This window comes from Monodon monoceros, unplaced genomic scaffold, assembly GCF_005190385.1.
Source record: "Monodon monoceros isolate NGI ecotype Baffin Bay Population unplaced genomic scaffold, NGI_Narwhal_1 Super_Scaffold_21, whole genome shotgun sequence".
In the NCBI taxonomy this organism is placed as follows: Eukaryota; Metazoa; Chordata; class Mammalia; order Artiodactyla; family Monodontidae; genus Monodon; species Monodon monoceros.
This window is the reverse complement of record NW_021703778.1, coordinates 60,250,555-60,273,233: the sequence shown is the minus strand read 5'-3', so window position 1 is coordinate 60,273,233 and position 22,679 is coordinate 60,250,555. Positions and strand designations below refer to the sequence as shown.

The 22,679-nt window shown below is 37.6% G+C and overlaps 1 protein-coding gene across 4 annotated transcripts in view; it reads left to right on the top strand.

Moving 5' to 3' along the window:
- ZNF280D (zinc finger protein 280D) overlaps positions 1-22,679 on the top strand; it is a 326,315-nt gene that overhangs the window by 119,562 nt on the left and 184,074 nt on the right. For 2 of the 4 annotated variants that reach the window (XM_029236531.1, XM_029236529.1), the window contains one exon: positions 10,593-10,702. The gene's annotated coding sequence lies outside the window, so the exon portion shown is untranslated. Of the gene's footprint in view, positions 1-10,388; positions 10,703-22,679 lie in introns of those variants that run through there. The other 2 variants (XM_029236534.1, XM_029236528.1) reach the window with 1 other exon arrangement.

Genomic DNA, 22,679 nt, shown 5'->3' with positions numbered 1-22,679 from the left:
TAAAATAAAATAAAAATAAAAACAGGCATAATGGACTCTAATGTAACAGTATGAATGTTCACTTGTATGGTTTCAGATTCCATACTGTAACTAACATTTAAGAAGCTATTAATTGTCAGGAGGACCTTCAAGACGGTGGAGGAGTAAGACATGGAGGTCACCTTTCTCCCCGCAAATACATCAAAAATACATCTACATGTGGAACAACTCCTACAGAACACCCACTGAACACTGGCAGAAGACCTCAGACTTCCCAAAAGGCAAGAAACTCCCCATGAACCTGGCTGTGTGGCTGACAGGGTCTTGGTGCTCCAGCCAGGTGGGAGTCCTGAGCCTCTGAGGTGGGAGAGCCGAGTTCAGGACATTGGTCCACCAGAGGCCTCCCGGTCCCTCATAATATCAATCGGCGAGAGCTCACCCAGAGATCTCCGTCTCAACGCTAAGACCCAGCTCCACTCAATGACCAGCAAGCTTCAGTGTTGGACACCCCATGCCAAACAACTAGCAAGACAGGAACACAACCCCACCCATTAACAGAGAGGCTGAATAAAATCATAATAAGTTCACAGACACCCCCAAAACACACCACTGGACGTGGTCCTACTCACCGGAGAGACAAGATCCAGCCTCATCCACCAGAACACAGGCACCACTCCCCTCCACCAGGAAGCCTACACAACCCACTGAACCAACCTTACCCACTGGAGGCAGACACCAAAAACAACGGGAACTATGAACCTGCAGCCTGTGAAAAGGAGACCCCAAACACAGTAAGATAAGCAAAATGAGAAGACAGAGAAATACACAGCAGATGAAGGAGCAAGGTAAAAACCCACGAGACCAAAAAAGTGAAGAGGAAATAGGCAGTCTACCTAAAACAGAATTCAGGGTAATGATAGTAAAGATGATCCAAAATCTTGGACATAGCACCTCAATACATAAGGCAAATGCTTACAGCTATAATAGAGGAAATAGACAGTAACACAGTAACAGTGGGGGACTTTAACACTTCACTTACACCAATGGACAGATCATCCAAACAAAAAATTAAAAAGGAAACACAAGCTTTAAATGACACAATAGACCAGATAGATTTAATTGATATTTATAGAACATTCCATCAAAAAACAGCAGATTACTCTTTCTTTTCAAGTGTGCACGGAACATTCTCCAGGATAGATCATATCTTGGATCACAAATCAAGCCTCAGTAGATTTAAGAAAATTGAAATCATATCAAGCATATTTTCTGACCATAATGCTATGAGATTAGAAATCAATTACAGGGAAAAAACATAAAAAACACAAACACATGGAGGCTGCACAATATATTACTAAATAACCAAGAGATCACTGAAGAAATCAAAGAAGAAATCAAAAAATACCTAGAGACAAATTACAATGAACACATGACAATCCAAAACTTATGAGATGCAGCAAAAGCAGTTCTAAGAGGGAAGTTTATAGCAATACAAGCCTACCTCAAGAAGCAACAAACAACACAAATAAACAATCTGACCTTACACCTAAAGGAACGAGAGAAAGAAGAACAAACAAAACCCAAAGTTAGCAGAAGGAAAGAAATCATAAAGATCAGAGCAGAAATAAATGCAATAGAAACAAAGACAACAACAGCAAAGATCAATAAAACGAAAAGCTGCTTCTTTGAGAAGATAGACAATATTGATAAACCATTAGCCAGACTCATCAAGAAAAAGAGGGAGAGGACTCAAATCAATAAAATTAGAAATGAAAAAGGAGAAGTTACAACAGACACCGCAGAAATACAAAGCATCCTAAGAGACTACTACAAGCAACTCTATGAAAATAAAATGGAAAATATGGAAGAAATGGACAAATTCTTAGAAAGGTATCACCTTCCAAGACTGAACCAGGAAGAAATAGAAAATATGAACAGACCAATCACAAGCACTGAAATTGAAACTGTGATTAAAAATCTTCCAACAAACAAAAGTCCAGGACCAGATGGCTTCGCAGGTGAATTCTATCAAACATTTAGAGAAGAGCTAACACCCATCCTTCTCAAACTCTTCCAAAAACTTGCAGAGAAAGGAACACTCCCAAACTCATTCTATGAGGCCTTCAACACTGATTTATGATAAAAACTCTCCAGAAAGTGGGCATAGAGGGAACCTACCTCAACATAATAAAGGCCATATATGACAAACCCAAAGCAAACATCATTCTCAATGGTGAAAAACTGAAAGCATTTCCTCTAAGATCAGGAACAAGACAAGGATGTCCACTCTCAACACTATTATTCAGCATAGTTTTGAAGTCCTAGTCATGGCAATCAGAGAAGAAAAAGAAATAAAATGAATACAGATTGGAAAAGAAGAAGTAAAACTGTCAGTGTTTGCAGATGACATGATACTATACATAGAGAATCCTAAACATGCCACCAGAAAACTACTAGAGTTAATCAATGAATTTGGTAAAGTTTCAGGATACAAAATTAATGCACAGAAATCTCTTGCATTCCTATACACTAATGATGAAAAATCTGAAAGAGAAATTAAGGAAACACTCCCATTTACCATTGCAACAAAAAGAACAAAATACCTAGGAACAAACCTACCTAGGGAGACAAAAGACCTGTATGCATAAAACCATAAGACACTGATGAAAGAAATTAAAGATGATATGAACAGTTGGAGAGATATACCATGTTCTTGGATTGGAAGAATCAACATTGGGAAGATGACTATACTACCCAAAGCAATCTACAGATTCAATGCAATCCCTATCAAATTACCAATGGCATTTTTTACAGAACAAAAAATCTTAAAATTTGTATGGAGACAAAAAAGACCCCAAATAGCCAGAGGAGTCTTGAGGGAAAAAAACAGAGCTGGAGGAATCAGACTCCCTGACTTCAGATTATACTACAAAGCTACAGTAATCAAGACAATATGGTACTGGCACAAAAACAGCAATATAGATCAATGGAACAGGATAGAAAGCCCAGAGATAAACCCACACACATATGGTCACCTTATCTTTGATAAAGGAGGCAAGAATATACAGTGGAGAAAAGACAGCCTGTTCAATAAGCTGGGAAAACTGGACAGCTACATGTAAAAGAATGAAATTAGAACACTCCTTAACACTATACAAAAAATAAACTCAAAATGGATTAAAGACCTAAACGTAAGACCAGACACTATAAAACTCTTAGAGGAAAACATAGGAAGAACACTCTTTGACATCAATCACAGCAAGATCTTTTTTGATCCACCTCCTAGAGTAATGGAAAAAAACACAAAAATAAACAAATGGGACCTAATGAAACTTAAAAGCTTTTGCAAAGGAAAGGAAACTACAAACAAGATAAAAAGACAACCCTTAGAATGGGAGAAAATATTTGCAAACAAATCAACGGACAAAGGATTAATCTCCAAAATATATAAACAGCTCATGCAGCTCAATATTAAAAAAACAAACAACCCAGTCCAAAAATGGGCAGAAGACCTAAACAGACTTTTCTCCAAAGAAGACATACAGATGGCCAAGAAGCACATGAAAAACTGTTCAACATCACTAATTATTAGAGAAATGCAAATCAAAACTACAATGAGGTATCACCTCACACCAGTACAATGGGCATCATCAGAAAATCTACAAACAACAAATGCTGGAGAGGGTGTGGAGAGAAGGGAACCCTCTTGCACTGTTGGTGGGAATGTAAATTGATACAGCCACTATGGAGAACAACAGTATGGAGGTTCCTTAAAAAAGTAAAAATAGTATTTCCATATGACCCAGCAATCCCACTGCCTGGCCTATACCCAGGAAAAACCATAATTCAAAAAGACACATGCACCCCAATGTTCATTGCAGCACTATTTACAAAAGCCAGGACATGGAAACATCCTAAATGTCCATCGACAGACGAATAGATAAAGAAGATGTGGTACATATATACAATGGAATATTTCTCAGCCATAAAAAGGAACGAAATTGAGTCATTTATAGAGACATGGATGGATCTAGAGCCTGTCATACAGAGTGAAGTAAGTCAGAAAGAGAAAAACAAATATTGTATATAAACGCATATATATGGAACCTAGAAGAATGGTACAGATGAACTGGTTTGTAGGGCAGAAATAGAGACACAGATGTAGAGAACAAACGTATGGACACCAATGGAGGAAAGTGGCAGGGAGGGTGGTGGTGTGGTGAATTGGGAGACTGGGATTGACATACACTAATGTGTATAAAATGGATAACTAATAAGAACCTGCTGTATAAAAAAATAAAATTCAAAAGTTAAAAAAAAAAAAAAGAATATGCCTGCCAATGCAGGGGACACAGGTTCCCAGGAAGATCCCACATGCCACAGAGCAACTAAGCCCGTGTCCCCACCCCCACCAAAAAAAAAAGACTGGAGAAAATACAAGGAATGTTTAACAAGGACCTAGAAGAAGAAAAGAGCAAACAAACAATGATGAACAACACAATGAATGAAATAAAGAATTCTCTAGAAGGAATGAATAGCAGAATAACTGAGGCAGAAGAATGGATAAGTGACCTGGAAGATGAAATAGTGGAAATAAATACTGCAGAGCAGAATAAAGGAAAAGGAATGAAAAGAATTGAGGACAGTCTCAGAGACCTCTGAAACAACATTAAACGCACCAACATTTGAATTATAGGGGTCCCAGAAGAAGAAGAGAAAAAGAAAGGGACTGAGAAAATATTTGAAGAGATTATAGTTTACCACTATTATTCAACATAGTTTTGGAAGTTTTAGCCACAGCAGTCAGAGAGGAAAAAAAAAAATAAAAGGGAATAAATAAATAAAAAAATAAATAAAAGGAATCCAAACAGGAAAAGAAGAAGTAAAACTGTCACTGTTTGCAGATGACATGATACTATACATGGAGAATCATAAAGATGCTACCAGAAAACTACTTGAACTAATCAGTGAATTTGGTAAGTTTGCAGGATACAAAATTAATGCGCATAAATCTCTGGCATTGCTACGCACTAACAATGAAAAAACAGAAAGAGAAATTAAGGAAACACTCCCATTTACCACTGCAACAAAAAGAATAAAATGCGTATGAATAAACCTACCTAAGGAGGCAAAAGACTTGTACTCAGAAAACTATAAAACACTGATGAAAGAAATCAAAGATGACATAAACAGATGGAAAAATATACCATGTTCTTGGATTGAAAGAATCAATATTTTGAAAATGACTGTACTCCGCAAAGGAAACTACAGATTCAATGCAATCCCTATCAAACTACCAATGGCATTCTTCATAGAATTAGAACAAAAAATTTCCCAAAGTGTATGGAAACACAAAGGACCCTGAATAGCCAAAGCAATCTTGAGAAAGAAAAATGGAGCTGGAGGAATCAGGATCCCTGACTTCACGCTATACTTCTAGCTACAGTAATCAAGACAGTATGGTACTGGCACCAAAACAGAAATATAGATCAATGGAACAGGATAGAAAGTCCAGGGATAACTCCCCACACATATGGTCACTTTATCTTTGATAAAGGAGGCGAGAATATACAATGGAGAAAAGACAGCCTCTTCAATAAGTGGTGCTGGGAAAACTGGACAGCTACATGTAAAAGAATGAAATTAGAACACTCCCTAACACCATACACAAAAATAAACTCAAAATGGATTAAAGACCTAAATGTAAGACCAGACACTATAAAACTCTTAGAGGAAAACACAGGCAGAACACTCTATGACATAAATCACAGCAAGATCCTTTTTGACCCACCTCCTAGAGAAATGGAAATAAAAACGAAAATAAACAAATGGGACCTAATGAAACTTAACAGCTTTTGTCAGCAAAGGAAACCATAAACAAGACAAAAAGACAACCCTCAGAATGGGAGAAAATATTTACAAATGAAGCAACTGACAAAGGATTAATCTCCAAAATATACACGCAGCTCTTGCAGTTCAATATCAAAAAAAGAAACAACCCAATCCAAAAATGAGCAGAAGACCTAAATAGACACTTCTTCCAAGAAGATATACAGATTGTTAAGAAACACATGAAAGGATCTCAACATGACTAATCATCATGGAAATGCAAATCAAAAGTACAATGAGGGGCTTACCTGGTGGCGCAGTGGTTGAGAGTCCGCCTGCCGATGCAGGGGACACGGGTTCGTGCCCCGGTCCGGGAAGATCCCACATGCCGCAGAGCGGCTGGGCCCGTGAGCCATGGCCACTGAGCCTGAGCGTCCGGAGCCTGTGCTTCGCAATGGGAGAGGCCACAACAGTGAGAGGCCCGCGTACAGCAAAAAAAAAATACCCAAAAAACTACAATGAGATATCACCTCACAGCAGTTAGAATGGCCATCATCAAAAAATCTACAAACAGTAAATGCTGGAGAGGGTGTGAAGAAAAGGGAACCCTCTTGCACAGTTGGTGGGAATGTAAATTGATACAGCCACTATGGAGAACAGTATGGAGGTTCCTTAAAAAACTAAAAATAGAACTACTGTATGACCCAGCAATCCCACTACTGGGCACATACCCTGAGAAAACCATAATTCAGAGAGTCATGTACCACAGTATTCATTGCAGCAGTATTTACAATAGCCAGGACATTGAAGCAACCTAAGTGTCCATCAACAGATGAATGGATAAAGAAGATGTGGCACATATGTACAATGGAATATTACTCAGCCATAAAAAGAAATGAAATTGAGTTATTTATAGTGAGGTGGATGGACCTAGAGTCTGTCGTACAGAGTGAAGTAAGTCAGAAAGAGAAAAACAAATACCATATGCTAACACATATATATGGAATCAAAGGAAAAAAAAAGATTCTGAGGAACCTAGGGGCAGGACAGGAATAAAGATGCACACATAGAGAATGGACTTGAGGATATGGGGAGGGGGAAGGGTAAGCTGGGACAAAGTGAGAGAGTGGCATGGACATATATACACTACCAAATGTAAAACAGATAGCTAGTGGGAAGCAGCAGCATAGCACAGGGAGATCAGCTCGGTGCTTTGTGACCACCTATAGAGGTGGGAGTGAGACGTAAGAGGGAGGGGATATGGAGCTATATGTATACGTATAGCTGACTCACTTTGTTATACAGCAGAAATTAACACACCATTGTAAAGCAATTATACTCCAATAAAGATGTTAAAAAAAAAAAAGAAACTATTAATTATCAAGTTTTGGCATAGTATCAAAGAATATCCACAATTATCTGAAAAGGCTATTAAAATACTTCTTTTTCCAGTTTAAGAAAAGCAGGTATGGACATTAAGTGACGTTAAGAGTTGTGATTATTTCTGAATAAGGATATTCTAATTTCTGAATCGAGACATTTATGTTTAAAATGACACTATTCATTGTAGTACCTTAGAGTGGTCAGAATGGTAATGAGACCCTCCTAAGTGTTCATCCAGGTATGAGAGGAACACCACCCACTCATAAACAAAATGCAGACATGGACATGGAGGGACAAAGGCACTAAATCAAGGTGGAAAATGATATGACTCAAAGAGAAGATGATCACATTATAGAACATGAGGACACTTAGAACATTTTAATCACAAAACTCAAGGTAGCTATAGCCAAGTGGAATAGAGGGTGCTTAGTAGTGTTACACAGGGTACAACATAGAGCCCATGACTTCTTTACTTTTTAAAAAAATTTTATATTTTTAAATTAAAGTAGAGTTGATTTACAATGTTGTGCCAGTCTCTGCTGTACAGCAAAGTGACTCACTTATACACATAGAGACATTCTTTTTTTTCAATTTTATTTTATTTTATTTATTTATTTATTTGCAGTATGCGGGCCTCTCACCGCTGCGGCCTCTCCTGCTGCGGAGCACAGGCTCCGGATGCGCAGGCCCAGCGGCCATGGCCCACGGGCCCAGCTGCTCCGCGGCACGTGGGATCCTCCCGGACCGGGGCACGAACCCGCGTCCCCTGCATCGGCAGGCAGACTCCCAACCACTGCGCCACCAGGGAAGCCCTTATTTTATTTTATTTTATTTTATTTTTTTGGCTGTGTTTGGTCTTTGTTGCTGTGTGCAGGCTTTCTCTAGTTGTGGCGAGCAGGGGCTACTCTTTGTTGCGGTGCGCGGGCTTCTCATGCTGGTGGCTTCTGTTGTTGTGGAGCACGGGCTCTAGGCGTGTGGGCTCAGTAGTTGTGGCTCGCGGGCTCTAGAGCACAGGCTCAGTAGTTGTGGTGCATGGGCTTAGTTGCTCCACGGCATGTGGGATCTTCCAGGACCAGGGCTCGAACCTGTGTCCCCTGCATTGGCAGGCAGATTCTTAACCACTGTGCCACCAGGGAAGCCCCGATTCTTTTTTATTGTTTAATATTCTTTTCCATTATGGTTTAATCACAGGATATTGCATATCATTCCCTGTGCTATACAATAGGACCTTGTTTTTATCCATCCTATATATAATAGTTTACATCTGCTAATCCCACACTCCCAGTGCTTTCCTCCCCCCAACCCCCTCCCCATTGGCAACAAGTGATTCCATGACTTCTTTACAGTGTTTAATACTTTATTAAATTAAATTTGACCTGGAACTTACTCTTTTAACCAGAAGCTAAGATGAGAGGGAAAATGCCAAACAGAGAAGCAGATATGGATTGTACTGAGTGGAAACTTGCCATATAGAGGCAAAGAAACCATTCCACTTACAAAGTTCCAAGTGGCATTTTAGAGAAAGGAGAGTGTTGAGAGGGTGTTACTCTGAAAATCCCCAGTGGAGCCAGGAATTTTTCTGGTGGCAGCCATGGCAAGAGGGATATTAAAAATCATTGTTTTTAAGCATAGGCCAGAGTTCACTGAGCAATATCTGCTTGTTTGAATGGAGAGAGAATGAATAATATATGCAAATTCCATGTTTAAAGTCCCCTTGTTTAGAAGTCTGGACTGCTTGATTTTGTCTCCCTAATCTACTTAGGCAGAGACCTTTTCTTTTGTTTTAATATCAAATACGCTTTAGCATGGGCAGGTCTAATGAGACTTTGCCATTGGTGGAGGCTTAACAGGGCATCAGGAGATTTTAAGTAAATTTCATTAGAAGGCTACAATCTCTACCTCATGAAAGATTACATTTTTTAAAATGTGAGGGGTCAGAATATCCCTCCAATTTGCTAGAGCAATAGCCTAGAAATATCCTACAGGGATTACCTGTAGGTTTTTGATACCCCCTCTACAGTCTACTTTCAGTCATGAGCAAGCCACAGAAACTCAGAGCCTAGAGTGCTTGGACAATTGAAGTTTTCCACCTTTCAGCAAAAAGCTGAAAAGTGTATGTATAAATATAATTATTGTTTGGACACGGGATTTGATAGAAAATAAAAAGGCGTATTAATAACCAGTTTCTGTTTTTTTAGAGTCCTGAATTTTTCTCTCATTGCTATAAAAAAATTAAAATATGGATTATCCCAGAGAAGGGAAGTATTGCTAATTTGGAAGACTGAAACAAATAGAAAGAAACCTCCTTAAGTTAAACGCAATTAAAAAGCAGATATAGTTAGAACTTTATGGAGACTTCTGTATAAAGTATGAATTTTTGAGCGTTTGCATGTGACTAAGCAAAAGAATTATTTGAAATCTTAAAAGCCTTGCTGCACAGAAACTCTCTCTGACTCAGGCTATCATGGGAATTTAGATAGGGAGAGACTCAGAAGAAGGTGGTAAATAACCCAAAACTGGGTTAGTAAAAGGAGAGAGTGGCCCAGGACACTTCCCTTAGCCACTCCTGGCTAAGAGTATTCACAAATTCCCCAGAAAAGATAATAGTTGTAAACAACAGAAACACACGTTGCTTATACCCTCTCTTTTTCTTTCTAGTTAGTGAATTCACGTTTTAAAATTCCAAAAGTACAAGAGTAGACAATAATAAGTTCTATTTAACTCTTATCCAGTAACTTAATTCCCCTCCTCAGAGGTAACTAATATTACCAATATCTTATATATGCTTCAATGCATATATGTGCAAATGTACACACAGTTTTTATGCAAATGATAATTTTCCATATACTCTGAAGCTTATTTTTTTCACTAAACTATATCTTGGAATTAATTCTGTATCAATAATAATTTTACCCATCTTTCTTCAGCAGCATAGTATTCCATTGAATGGATGCCTCATAATTTATTTAATCAACTCTACATTGATGTAATGAGTTGTAAGTTTTTTGTACATATGTAAGTAATCTATAGGATAAATTTCTAGAGGTAGAATTATTGATTCTAAGAGTATATGTGTTTGTAATTTTGATAAATATTGCTAAATTACCCTACATAGAGGTTGTACTAATTTATGTTCCTATCAGCAGTATATGAAAATGCCTCTTTAACACACTCTCATTAATACAGTGTTACCAAGCTTTGTGATCTTTTCCAATTTGTGGGGTTAACCATGATGTTTCAGTTTAATTTTATTTTGCCTTTCTCATTATGAGATTAAACATCTTTTCTTATAAGTTTTAGAGCCATTTATATTTCCTTTTATGTAAACTGTTCAAATTCTTTGCCCATTTATCTGTTGATTTATCTATAGGGGTTTTTTTTTTTCTTCTCTTTTTATTCAGTTCTCTTCACTTTAGGGCAAAATGAATCTGGAGTTGCTGTCCATAATGAGAGAATATATTTAGTTGAGGAACATGCAGTTTGGACAAATGAGCCTCCAGCTTGTGTCCAGGTGAGTGGTTGAAGTTCCTTTTGAGATTTGTTCAAGTGGTTCAATGAGGTTACTTTTTGCAATGGTGCTACCGGACGAAGAGATATTTACATGTAGGAAGAGGCTTGAGCCCCCTTTGTTTATGCACCTAGTTCAGCCACTAAACTTCATCCTGTATCCTAAAAATGATGCCTAATAAATGATTGAGCCCTATTGAAAATAAAGATGGGGATGAGCTTTGAAAATAAATGTAATACATACTCGAAATAGAAAAATGGGATACCTTTACCTTTCTTATAAACCAAAAATACCTAGAAATCTTTGGGAATAGTACTTTCACACACCCAAAACTTTGCAAACATCTCCTTTCCACTCCATTTCCTTATTTTCTATATCATAAGTCATTCATTTCTATAGTGCTACTTACTAAGGGGTCCTCCTTCCTGGCAGAAGTGTGAAGGAGTGGTTTATGATTGGTCTGATGGAGCAACCTCTGCCCCAAAGGACAGCTCTTTAACACACCAGCATGCAAGCAGCCCAGGCTGGGCAAATTGCCAACTGAGCCTTTCAGAACAGCAATAGCTTTTGTTAATATATACCTCATGATTTGTTTTAATGCTTTTACAATTATTTTCATAGTTATTTTTCTATTTTACATGTTCTCTAGTAACATACGGACGTGTGTTAGCCCTGACCTTTCTCCTGATTGCCAGAAAAATATATCTTTCTAACTACTCATATTATCTAATCTCTTCTTTGTGGGAAGATTTTAAACAACTGCTTTAATATATTTAATATTTGCAGGACTATTCAAACTTTAATTTCTTCTTCAGTCACATCTCATATGGTACACATATATTTTTCAAGAAACTTTCCATGTGGTCTAAGTCTTTAAAATTGTTAGCATATAGTTCTTGTGTTTATAGTTGTTTAAAAAGTAAGATTCTTTATAGATTAAAAAACAGCAATTTGTGATATGAATTGCAAATATTTTCCCAACATTTCCACAGGATTAATGAATATTAAATATTATTTGTTGTCTTTATATTTGAATAACAACTTGGATGATATAAATTTCTTGGGTCACGATTTCTTTCCTTGATAATTTTAGAGGCATTTCTCCAGTCTTCTGGAATTGGATATTGTTGTGGAGAAGTCTGATGTCAGCCTGTTTTGTCTTTACCCTTTGTAGATGACTCATTATTTCTGCCTCGTTGTCCAAAGGATTATTTCTTTATCTTCACAGTTCATCAGTTGTATCAGCAGGATATACCTGTGTTGACAATAATGTGTCAGGTTTTTTTTCTGAGACCTGACATACTCCTTCAAAATGAACATTTCTTCAGTAATATTTCAAATATTTGTTCTGATCCATTATATAGGGATATTAGGTAAGTGTATGTTGTATCTCACTTGCCTGTCTTCTCTAGATATCATTGTATCTCTAATCATTTTAAATTGTATTTATTTTCATTCATTTTGCTTGCTCTCTCTATCTAACCTCTATGTTCCTTTTTGCATTCTCATCAGTATCTGGTCTCTCCTGGTCTACTTACCATTTTTACTCCATTTCTGATATTTTTAAAGCCACTGTTCCCCCTAGAGATCTTCCAACTCGTGTTTCATTCATTTTGTTGTCTCTGTCCTCCTGAATCTTGTATCTCTGCCTTTTGCCCTTTATTAAAAAAATAATAATAATGTGGTAAAATATACATAATATTTACCATTTTAACTACTTTTAAGTGAATGGTTCTGTGGCATTATGTACATTCATATTGTTGTGCACCATCTACACCATCCATCTCCAGAACTTTTTTGTCTTCCACAACTGAAACTCTGTACTCGTTAAATATTAACTCCTCATTCCTAACCCCCTCCCCCAGCCCCTGACAACCACCATTCTACTTTCCATCTCTATGAATTTGACTACTCTAGGTACCTCACATAAGTGGAATTATGCAATATTTGTCTTTCTGTGACTGCCTTATTTTGTTTAGCATACTATCTTCAAGGTTCATCCATCTTTTTCTTTTTCAAAGCAGTTTTCAGTTCATAGCAAAGTTAAAAAGGAGGTACAGAGATTTCCCATACACTCCCTGCCTCCACACATGCATAGCCTCCCCCATTATCAACATCCCCCACCAGTGGTGCATTTGTTACAATTGATGAACCTACACTGACACATCATAGTCACTCGTTTACATCTGGGTTCATTCTTGGTGTTGTACATTCTTTGGGTTTGGACAACTGTAAAATAACATGTATCCATCATTATGGTATCATACAGAGTATTTTCACTGCCTTAAAAACTTCTGTGCTCTGCTTATTCATCCTCTCCCTGCCCCAACCCCTGACAATCACAGATTTTTTACTGTCTCCATTTTCCAGAATGTCATATACTTGGAATTATACAATATGTAGTCTTTCAGTTGGCTTCTTTCACTTAATAATATGCATTTCACTTAATAATATGCATTTCACTTAATAATATGCATTTAAGTTTCCTCCATGTCCTTATTTATTTATTTATTGGCTGCGTTGGGTCTTCGTTGCTGCACGTGGGCTTTCTCTAGTTGCGGCGAGCGGGGTCTACTCTTCGTTGCGGTGCACGAAGTATACGTTGCGGTGCTTCTCATTGCAATGGCTTCTCTTGTTGTGGAGCATGGGCTCTAGGTGTGTGGGCTTCAGTAGTTGTGGCACACGGGCTCAGTAGTTGTGGCTTGCAGGCTCTAGAGTGAAGGCTCAGTAGTTGTGGCACACCGGCTTAGTTGTTTTGTGGCATGTAGGATCTTCCCGGACCAGGGCTCCAACCCCTGTCCCCTGCATTGGCAGGCAGATTCTTAACCACTGTGCCACCAGGGAAGTCTGTGTCCTTTTATGGCTTAATAGCTCATTTCTTTTTAGCGCTGAATAATATTCCATTGTCTGGATGTACTACAGTTTATTTCAACATTCACCTACTGAGATACATCTTGGTTGCTTCCAAGTTCTAGCAATTATTAATAAAGCTGTTATAAACATCCTTGTGCAGGATTTTGTATGGACATAAGTTTTCACCGCATTTGGGTAAATGCCAAGGAACGTAATTGCTGGATTGTATGGTAAGAGTATATTTAGCTTTATAAGAAACTGCCAAACTGTCTTCCAAAGTAGTTGTACCATTTTGTTTTCCCATCAGCAATAAATGTTGCTCCACATCCTTGCTAACACTTGGTATTGTCAGTGTTCTGGATTTTGACCATTCTAATAGGTTTGTAGTGGTATCTCATTGTTGTTTTAATTTCCATTCCCTGATGACATATGATGTGGAGAATCTTTTCATATGCTTATTTGTCATCTGTATATCTTCTTTGGTGATGTGTCTGATAAGGTCTTTGGCACATTTTAAAATCAGGTTATCTTCTTATTGTTGAGTTTTAAGAGCCTTTTGTATATTTTGTATAACAGTCCTTTATCATATATGTCTTTTGCAAATATTTTTCTCTCAGTCTGTGGCTTGTCTTCTCACTCTTGATGTTGTCTTTCACAGAGCAGTTTTAAGTTTTAATGAAATTCAGCTTACCAATTATTTCTTTCATAGATTGTGCCTTTGGTGTTATATCTAAAAAGCTATCATCCTGCCCAAAGTCAACTAGGTTTGCTCCTGTATTATCTTCTACTTTTACATACATTTCATAGTTTTGCATTTTACATCTAGGTATATGATTCATTTTGAATTAATGTAATTTAATGTAATTAATGTAATGTAATTTCTTTGTCTAGATTCATGGTTTTGCATGTGGATGTCCAGTTATCCCAACATTGTTTGTTGAAAAGACTATTTTTCTCCATTGTATTGTCTTTGTTCCTTATGTCAAAGATCAGTTGACTATATTTTGTTGTGTTTTTGTTTTATGGCCACACAGCTTGTGGAATCTCGGTTCCCTGACCAGGGATTGAACCTGGGCCAGAGCAGTGAAAGCCCAGAATCCTAACCACTAGGCCACCAGGGAACTCCCCCAGTTGACTATATTTATGTGTGTTTACTTCTGGGCTCTCTTTCTGTTCCATTCATCTATTTGTTGATTCTTTCGCCATTACCACACCGTCTTGATTACTGTAGCCTTATAGTAATACTTGAAATCTGGTAGTTTCAGTGTTCCAACTTTGTTCTTCTCCTTCAATATTGTGTTGACTATTCTGAGTCCTTAATCTCTCCGTATAAACACTAGAATCAGTTTTTCTATATCCAAAAAATAACTTTCTGGGATTTTGATTGGGATTTCATTGGATCATAGATGAAGTTGTGAAGAACTGATATCTTGACAGTATTGAGTCTTCCTCAGTATTGAACATGGACTATTTCTCTATTTATTTAGTTTTTCATAGTTTGCCTCAGATAGATCTTGTACCTATTTTATTAGATTTGTACGTAACTATTTTGTTTTTTTGGAGTGCTAATGTAAATGGTATTGTGTTTTTAATTTCAAATTCCACTTATTCATTGCTAGTATATAGGAAAGCAACTGACTTTTGTATATTAATCTTGTATCCTACAACTTTGTTGTAATTGTTCCTTAGTTCCAGAAGTTTTTTATTGATTCTTTTGAATTTTCTACATAGACAATCACGTCACCTGCAAACAAAGATAATTTTATTTCTTCCTTTCCGATCTGTACACTTTTTTTTCCTCGTCTTACTGCCTTAACTAGGACTTCTAGTATGGTGTTGAAAATAGGTGGTAAGAAGGGACATCCTTGTTCCTGATCTTAGCAGGAAAACTTCTAGTTTCTTACCATTAAGTATGTTAGCTGTAGGTTTTTTGGTAGTTATTCTTTATCATATTGAGGCAGTTCCCTTCCACTCTATTCTTCTCTTCCTGAGTTTTTCTTTGATTTTGTCAAATGCTTTTTCTGTATCTATTCATATGATCCTGTGCTTTTTCTTTTTTAGCCTGTTCATATGATGTTACATTAATTAACTTTCAAAAGCTGTACCTGCCTTGCATACCTGGGATAAATCCCACTTGGTCATGGTGTATAATATTTTTTATAGATATTTGGATTTATTTGCTAATATTTTGTTGAAGATTTTTGCTCTGTATTCATAAGAGATATTGGTTTATAGTTTTCTTGTAACGTCTGGGACTGGTTTTGATAGGGTAATGCTGGCCTCATAGAATGAGGAAGTATTCCCTCTGCTTCTATCTTCTGAAAGAGATTGTAGAGAATTGGCATAATATCTTGCTTAAATGTTTGACATATTTCACGAGTTACCCTGTCTGGGCCTGGTGCTTTCTGATTTGGAAGGTTATTAATTATTCATTCAATTTCTTTAATAAATATAGGCCAATTCAGATCATTTCTTCTTGTATGAATGTTTGCAGATTGTGTCTTTCAAGAAATTGGTCCATTGCATTTGGGTTATCAAATTTGTAGGCATAGAGTTATTCAAATTCTTCCTTTATTATCCCTTAATGTCCATGGGATCTGTAGTGATGTCCCCTCTTTTATTTCTGAAATTAGTAATTTGTGTCCTCTCCCTTTTTCTTAGCCTGGCTAGGGGATTATCAATTTTATTGATATTTTCAAAGAACCAGCTTTTGGCATAATTGATTTTCTTTCCCTTCCTTTTTAAGGCTCTTAAATATATTGTATGTATATTTGGGTTCTTGTTTTATAGACAAATTGCTCCATTAACTGTTTAAATCCGTGGCAAACACTTGGTCAAATTTTTCATCTGTTTCATGAATATACTGCTTTGATCAGTGTTCATCTGCATTTCTTCTTATTCTTTTTCTCCTCTTTTCTTGTAATACTTTTATATAGATCCTGGATGGTTTAGTTTTGATTTCTCATGTTGGTTTAAGTGGGCTTCTCCTTGACCAGCTATTTCCAAATGATTCATATGTTAGGGATGCTAAAGCTGTGTCCAAGGCTAGCAGCATTCTCCCTAGAGCCCTCAGTTAAGTGTGAGAGTCCATTTAACTGTTAACCTCTCCCTGGCCAACAGAAATAGGCAGTTTGTAAGACTCATAGCATTCAGAATCTTTTTCTAATCCTCTGCCTCACCAACAGGCTGTTTTTTAAAATATGGCTCATCATATGAGTCCTTGTTCAGTCCTGTTAGCCCTGCTTCTCAGAATCAAACTCCTGTCACTATTCCACACAGCTTGTCCCAGTTAGGACGCATGAGGATTTTAGTTCTTTATCTTGGGCATGCTCCTCATCTTGGGGCAGCGCCCGCTCTCTCAGGGATTTGCATTCACAGGCATCCCCTTCTGCTTCCTCCCACATCCTGTTTGATCTTCACTGCTTTTGGCAGCCCTTCTATCTATTTGTGGCTTAGGATTTCACATGCATCCTAGCTTGTATTTCTCTTTCTCATTCTTCTTTAGTGTGATTTCCTAGAGGGGAAGGAGGAAATGCCAATTTTATTCCACTATGCTCAAACTGAAAATCTGTATCTAATTCTTCTTCCATAGTTTAGGATAAGTCATTCTCAAATAAATGCTTTATTATTTTTGTGAACCTCCAAGTTAGAGAACCCTTTCAGGTATTATTATGGATATTTGAACCAAGGAAACCCAGCTGACAGTTGCAATTGAGAGCATTATGATGAAAAGGCAGAACCAGAAGCGCCACTCACAGAAGGAGGTCTGAAGTTGTTAATTTCTACCTATGTATGTTGCATGCAACATCTTTATGTCTTCTGATTCTATGATCAGAACCATTAATGTCTTTTCTATCACCTAATCATTCTCATAAGTTTCAGATTTAAAGGAAAACAGTTGTTCTTGACTGATATTGAGATTGTGATCTAAGAACTCCCCTTCCTTCAGCTAAACATACTCATTATGCAGTTCTGCAAGTCAATTTTTTATGTCTATGGGTCTATTGCAGGGCCTGCTTTACTGTGGGAAAAAAATGTGGATTCAGGAAGGCCCTGAAGTATACCTCTGATCTATATGCACAGGGAAATTTCATCAATAGTAATTTATTCCTTTGTGTTACTGTGGCCTCCTTTTAAATGCCTATATTTCTTTGGAAATAAGTAAGTTGTCATTAACATCTTTGTGTAAATCACATTTTTAAAAATATTGTTTCTCGAGGAAGGAACACTGGGAAAGGAAACAGAGGAAATGGAAATTAAGGAACACCCAAGATAAACACTGAACACCAAGATAAACATTGCCCACTTGTGTAAAAAGATCTAGCTGGCCTTGTGTAAAAAGAACGCAAGTTGTTACTCACGTTTTATTAATAGTTAAAATTATATAAACATACCTGTAGGCAAACAAACCTAAAGTTTAGTATGTGAGCACTTCCTGGTGAGAAGGCAAAATCTTTCTAAATGCCTATAAGTAAACTCTTGCTTTCCTTCCTGAATTTATGGAATTTTTAAGCCTTGCATTCCACACTAAGTCCGTTGACTTTTTGTTCTTTCTAGAGCATACCTCTGCTCTATGCAAGCTTAGCTGCTATTCTTTTTATATCCTCTGAAGCAGTACTGGCCATACCAGCTAGTTTAAGTGTAATTAAAAAGAGTACCACCTTAGGACTTTGCAATATCAACTGCATTTATGTTATATACAGAGTGATGTGAGGATTAGATTTAAACTTTCCTGTACCAGGCTGGCTGGCATAGAGGGTTGTTGCTCAATGTCAGAATTATCAATCCTTTCATTTTTAGACATGGATTTTTAAAAATATGTTGACAGGGAAATGTGGACAGCAAGGATTCTAATGTAAAAAATATACATTTTGTGAATTGGAAACTATCTCCTGACAGAAATGCAGTTTTGATTGACATTCTCATAAGGGTATAATATGATCATCCATACATTATGTATAAATTTACCATCATCTCCATAGCCATGGAGAACACATTGTTACTTCTTCTCAAAAGTACTCTTAATCCCTTGGCTTATACAACTGTGGTTATACTGCCAAGACAGCCATTTCAATTTCTTGTCCCATAAACAGAAGCACTTAGACACAAATACTTGCCATAAGAAGATATTTTGAAAGGCATTTAGTTAATAGTGATGGTTTTGGAAATGATCAGTTAATAGGAATCATGTCCATACTGAATGTTGTGTTCTGAGAATTCTTTTATTCAGTCATCATTCACCTAATTGAGAAATTTTCCAGGCTTCAATACTTTTTTTCTTCTTGCCTGTCCTTTAGTCATTCCATTGTAGTACTAATTTCAAGAAAAAGAGAAATGATAATAGCCAAAAAATGGAAAAAACCCAAATGTCCGTCAGCTGATGGAATGGATAAATAAAATGTGGAATAGCCACACTATGGAATGTCATTTGGCAATAAAAAGAAATGAAGTACTGATATATACTACAACTTGGAAGAACCTTGAAAGTCTTATGCTAAGTGAAAGAAGCCAGTCACAAGTGACCACATATTGTATGCTTCCATTTATATAGAATTTCAGAATCTGCAAATTCATAGAGATAGAAGGTAGATTAATGTTTACCTAAGGCTGAACAGTGGGGAGCAGGATGGGAGTGACTGCTAAAGGATACAAGATTTCTTTTTGGGGCAATGAAAATGTTCTAAAATTTATTGTGGTGATGGCTGCACTGCTCTGTTGAATACACTAAAGTTCATTGAATTGTTTACTTAAATTTTTTATAACTGATAAAATATTGTGTCAATTTCAGATGTGTAACATAATGATTTGATACTTGTATATAATGCAAAATGATCACCACAATAAGTCCAGTTAATATCTGTCATCATAACATAGTTATGAAATTTTTTCCTTGTGATGAGAACTTTCAAGATCCACTCTCCTCACTACCTTCAAATATGCAGTACGGTACTATTAACTGTAATTATAACGCAGTACATTACATTCCCATAACTTATTCATTTTATAACTGGAAATTTGTATCTTCCTCCTTCACCCATTTCTCCCACCTCCCACCCCCCCACACACCTCAGGCAACCACCAATCTGTTCTCTGTATCCATGAGCTCATTTTTTTGTTTTTTTTTGGTTTTCATTTTAGATTCCACATACAAGTGAGATCATTTAGTATTTGTTGTTCTCTGTCTGACTTAACTTCACTCAGTATAAGGCCCTCAAGGTCCATCCATATTGTTGCAAATGGCAGGATTTCTTTCTTTTTTTATGGCTGACAAGTATTCCAAATGTGTATACATACTACATTTTTAAAATCCGTTCACCTGTTGATGTATACTTAGGTTGTTTACATGTCTTGCTATTGTAAATAATGCTGCAATGAACATGGGGGTGCTTAGATCTTTTCAAATCAGTATTTTAATTTTCTTCAGATAAATACCCAGAAGTGGAATTGCTGGATCATACGGTAGTACTATTTTTAATTTTTTGAGGAACCTCCATACTATTTTTCATAGTGGCTGCACCAATTTACATTCCCACCAACAGTGCACAAGTATTCCCTTTTCTCTGTACCGTCTCCAACACTTGTTATTTCTCATCTTTTTGATCATAGCCATTCTAACAGGTGCGAGATGATATCACCGTGATATCTCACTTGCATTTCCCTGACAATTAGTGATGTTGAGCATCTTTTCATGTACCTGTGCCATCCATATATCTTCTTTGGGAAAACGTCTATTCAGATCTTCTGCCCATTTTTTAATCAGATTGTTTGTTTTTCTGCTATAGAATTGTATGAGTTCTTATATATTTTAGATATTAACCCTGTGTCAGACATACAATTTGCAAATATTTTCTCCCACTTTGTTGGTTGCCTTTTCATTTTGTTGGTGGTTTCCTTTGCTGTGCAGAAGCTTTTTAGTTTGATGTAGTCCCACTTGCTGATTTTTGTGGTTTCTTTTTTGGGGGGGGTTTGCCTTTGCTTTTCTGTCAAATCCAAAAATCCTGCCAAGAGTAGTGTCAAGGAGCTTTCTGCTCTTTTCTAGAAGTCTTATGTTTTCAGGTCTTATATTCAAGTCTTTAATCTGCTTGAGTTAATTTTTGTGTATGGTGTAAGGTAATGGTCCAGATTCATTCTTTTGCATGTGGCTGTCCAGTTTTTCGCAGCACCACTTATTGAAGATCAACAGTTATTAACTGAGAGTGAGCTAAGTTACAGATAATTATAGTTAATCTACACTACAGTGCTACCCACATGGGAGAGGTAGAAGGGAAGAGAAGAGAAGGAATATGAACACACGCTCTGTGCCATGTTCTAAGGCCTATCATATGATTTAATACAACAATCTTTCAAGGCAGGTAATGGTTTCCCTGTTTTTGATAGATTAGCAAACTGAAGCTCAGAGAGGTTAACATTATCCTAGGTCACACAGCTAATAGACAATTCTTTGTCCTTCCCAGAGATTGTCTTTATCCTCAGTAGTCTCAAATAAAAGGAAATAGAAGCTTTCTGAGTCTCAGCCCTTGTAACTGGTGATCACTTTCCACTTTCCTAGGATCTCTCAAGTATGCTTTAGCTCCCATGTTTTAGCCTATCTAAAAATGCTATGGCTTCCCAACAGATGTAGCAAAACCTGGGTTGTTGTACTTCCCTACACTCCCTGAAACTGTCTTGGCAATGGTCCAGGGGACAGGCTGTCTAATCTAGATACAGAATCTGGTTTCTTTCTCAAAGCACAGTATTAGCAAATTTCATTGGAATTTCTGAAATTAGCATTTGGCTCCATTTCCAGTCTAAGTTTTTTTATTAGGTATAATGAGGTATATACCCTATAATTCCAGGCAAGTCCCCACATGTCACAAAAGCTGGAATAAAACTTTATGATGACTCGGGGGAAGAATCCAATGAATCTGAGGCCTAGAGTTTTGTTTTGAGATTGGATATATGATGGTGTACTTTTTCTGAGACTGAGAAGCAATTTACTGAAGAGGTTGCACGGAAATGTTCTGTTTTGATTTTTAAACTCTTCTCTCATACCCCAAATCCAATCCCTCATCAATCCTGTCATTTCTACCTCAAAATATGCCCTGATTCCAACACTTCTCACTAATCCACCACCTCCCCCTGTGTCAGGCCAGGGTCACCCATGCAGAAAATCATTTAAAAGAGAGGGGATTTAATGCAGGGAACTGGTTACACAAGTGATGTAAGAAGTGATAAGCCAAAGAGGATGGTGGGGCAACCCAGAGATTAACTACTGTAGGAAGCTGCTGCTGTTTCTAGGCTGGCAGGCCAAAAGGAGAAGAGGTCATGGTCACCCAGAAGAAGCTGGATCCATGGTGATACCATATGGCAGGAGCTGGAGCCATTCCATCCTTACTAGAAATGCTGCCTGTGGCAGAGATTGAGAGATCGAGAGAAAGAGAGAGACAGAGAGAGAGGGAAAGAAAGACATGACCTGGCTTCCCCTGTTCCTCCCCTCCCATCTCCAAACAGTGCCTAAAGCCAGCCAGAAGCCAGTTGACAGGGAGTCTGGAAAGTGCAGAAAGCAGAGACCAGCCAGCAGAGGAAAGGAAGGGAGAGGAATGGGTGTGACAGCAAACAGCCCCAGCTGACTTATACCCTGATTCAAGCCACCATCATTTCTTGACTGGGCTATTACAATAGTCTCTTAAGTCTTCCCCTTGCTTCCACTCTAACTTCTCCTGCTGTTAGGGTAAGACTAGGCTACTGTAACAAAGAGACCGAACAATACCATGGCTTATTGCTTAAAGAAAAATATTTCCTGGGACCTCCTTGGTGGTGCAGTGGTTAAGAATCTGCCTGCCAATGCAGGGGACACAGGTTCAATCCCTGGTCGGGGAAGATCCTGCATGCCGCGGAGCAAATAAGCCCATGTGCCACAGCTACTGAACCTGCACTCTTAAGCCCGCGTGCCACAACTACTGAAGCCCGCGTGCCTTGAACCTGTGCTCCACAACAAGAGAAGCCACTGCAATGAGAAGACGAGCATCACTTGGGAGCTTGCTAGAAATGCCAATTCTTGGGCCCCATCCCTGGCTTACTGAATCAGACACTCTGTGTGGAGCCAGCAATCTGTTTTAACAACTTGCATTCTCAAGTTGCTCTAATA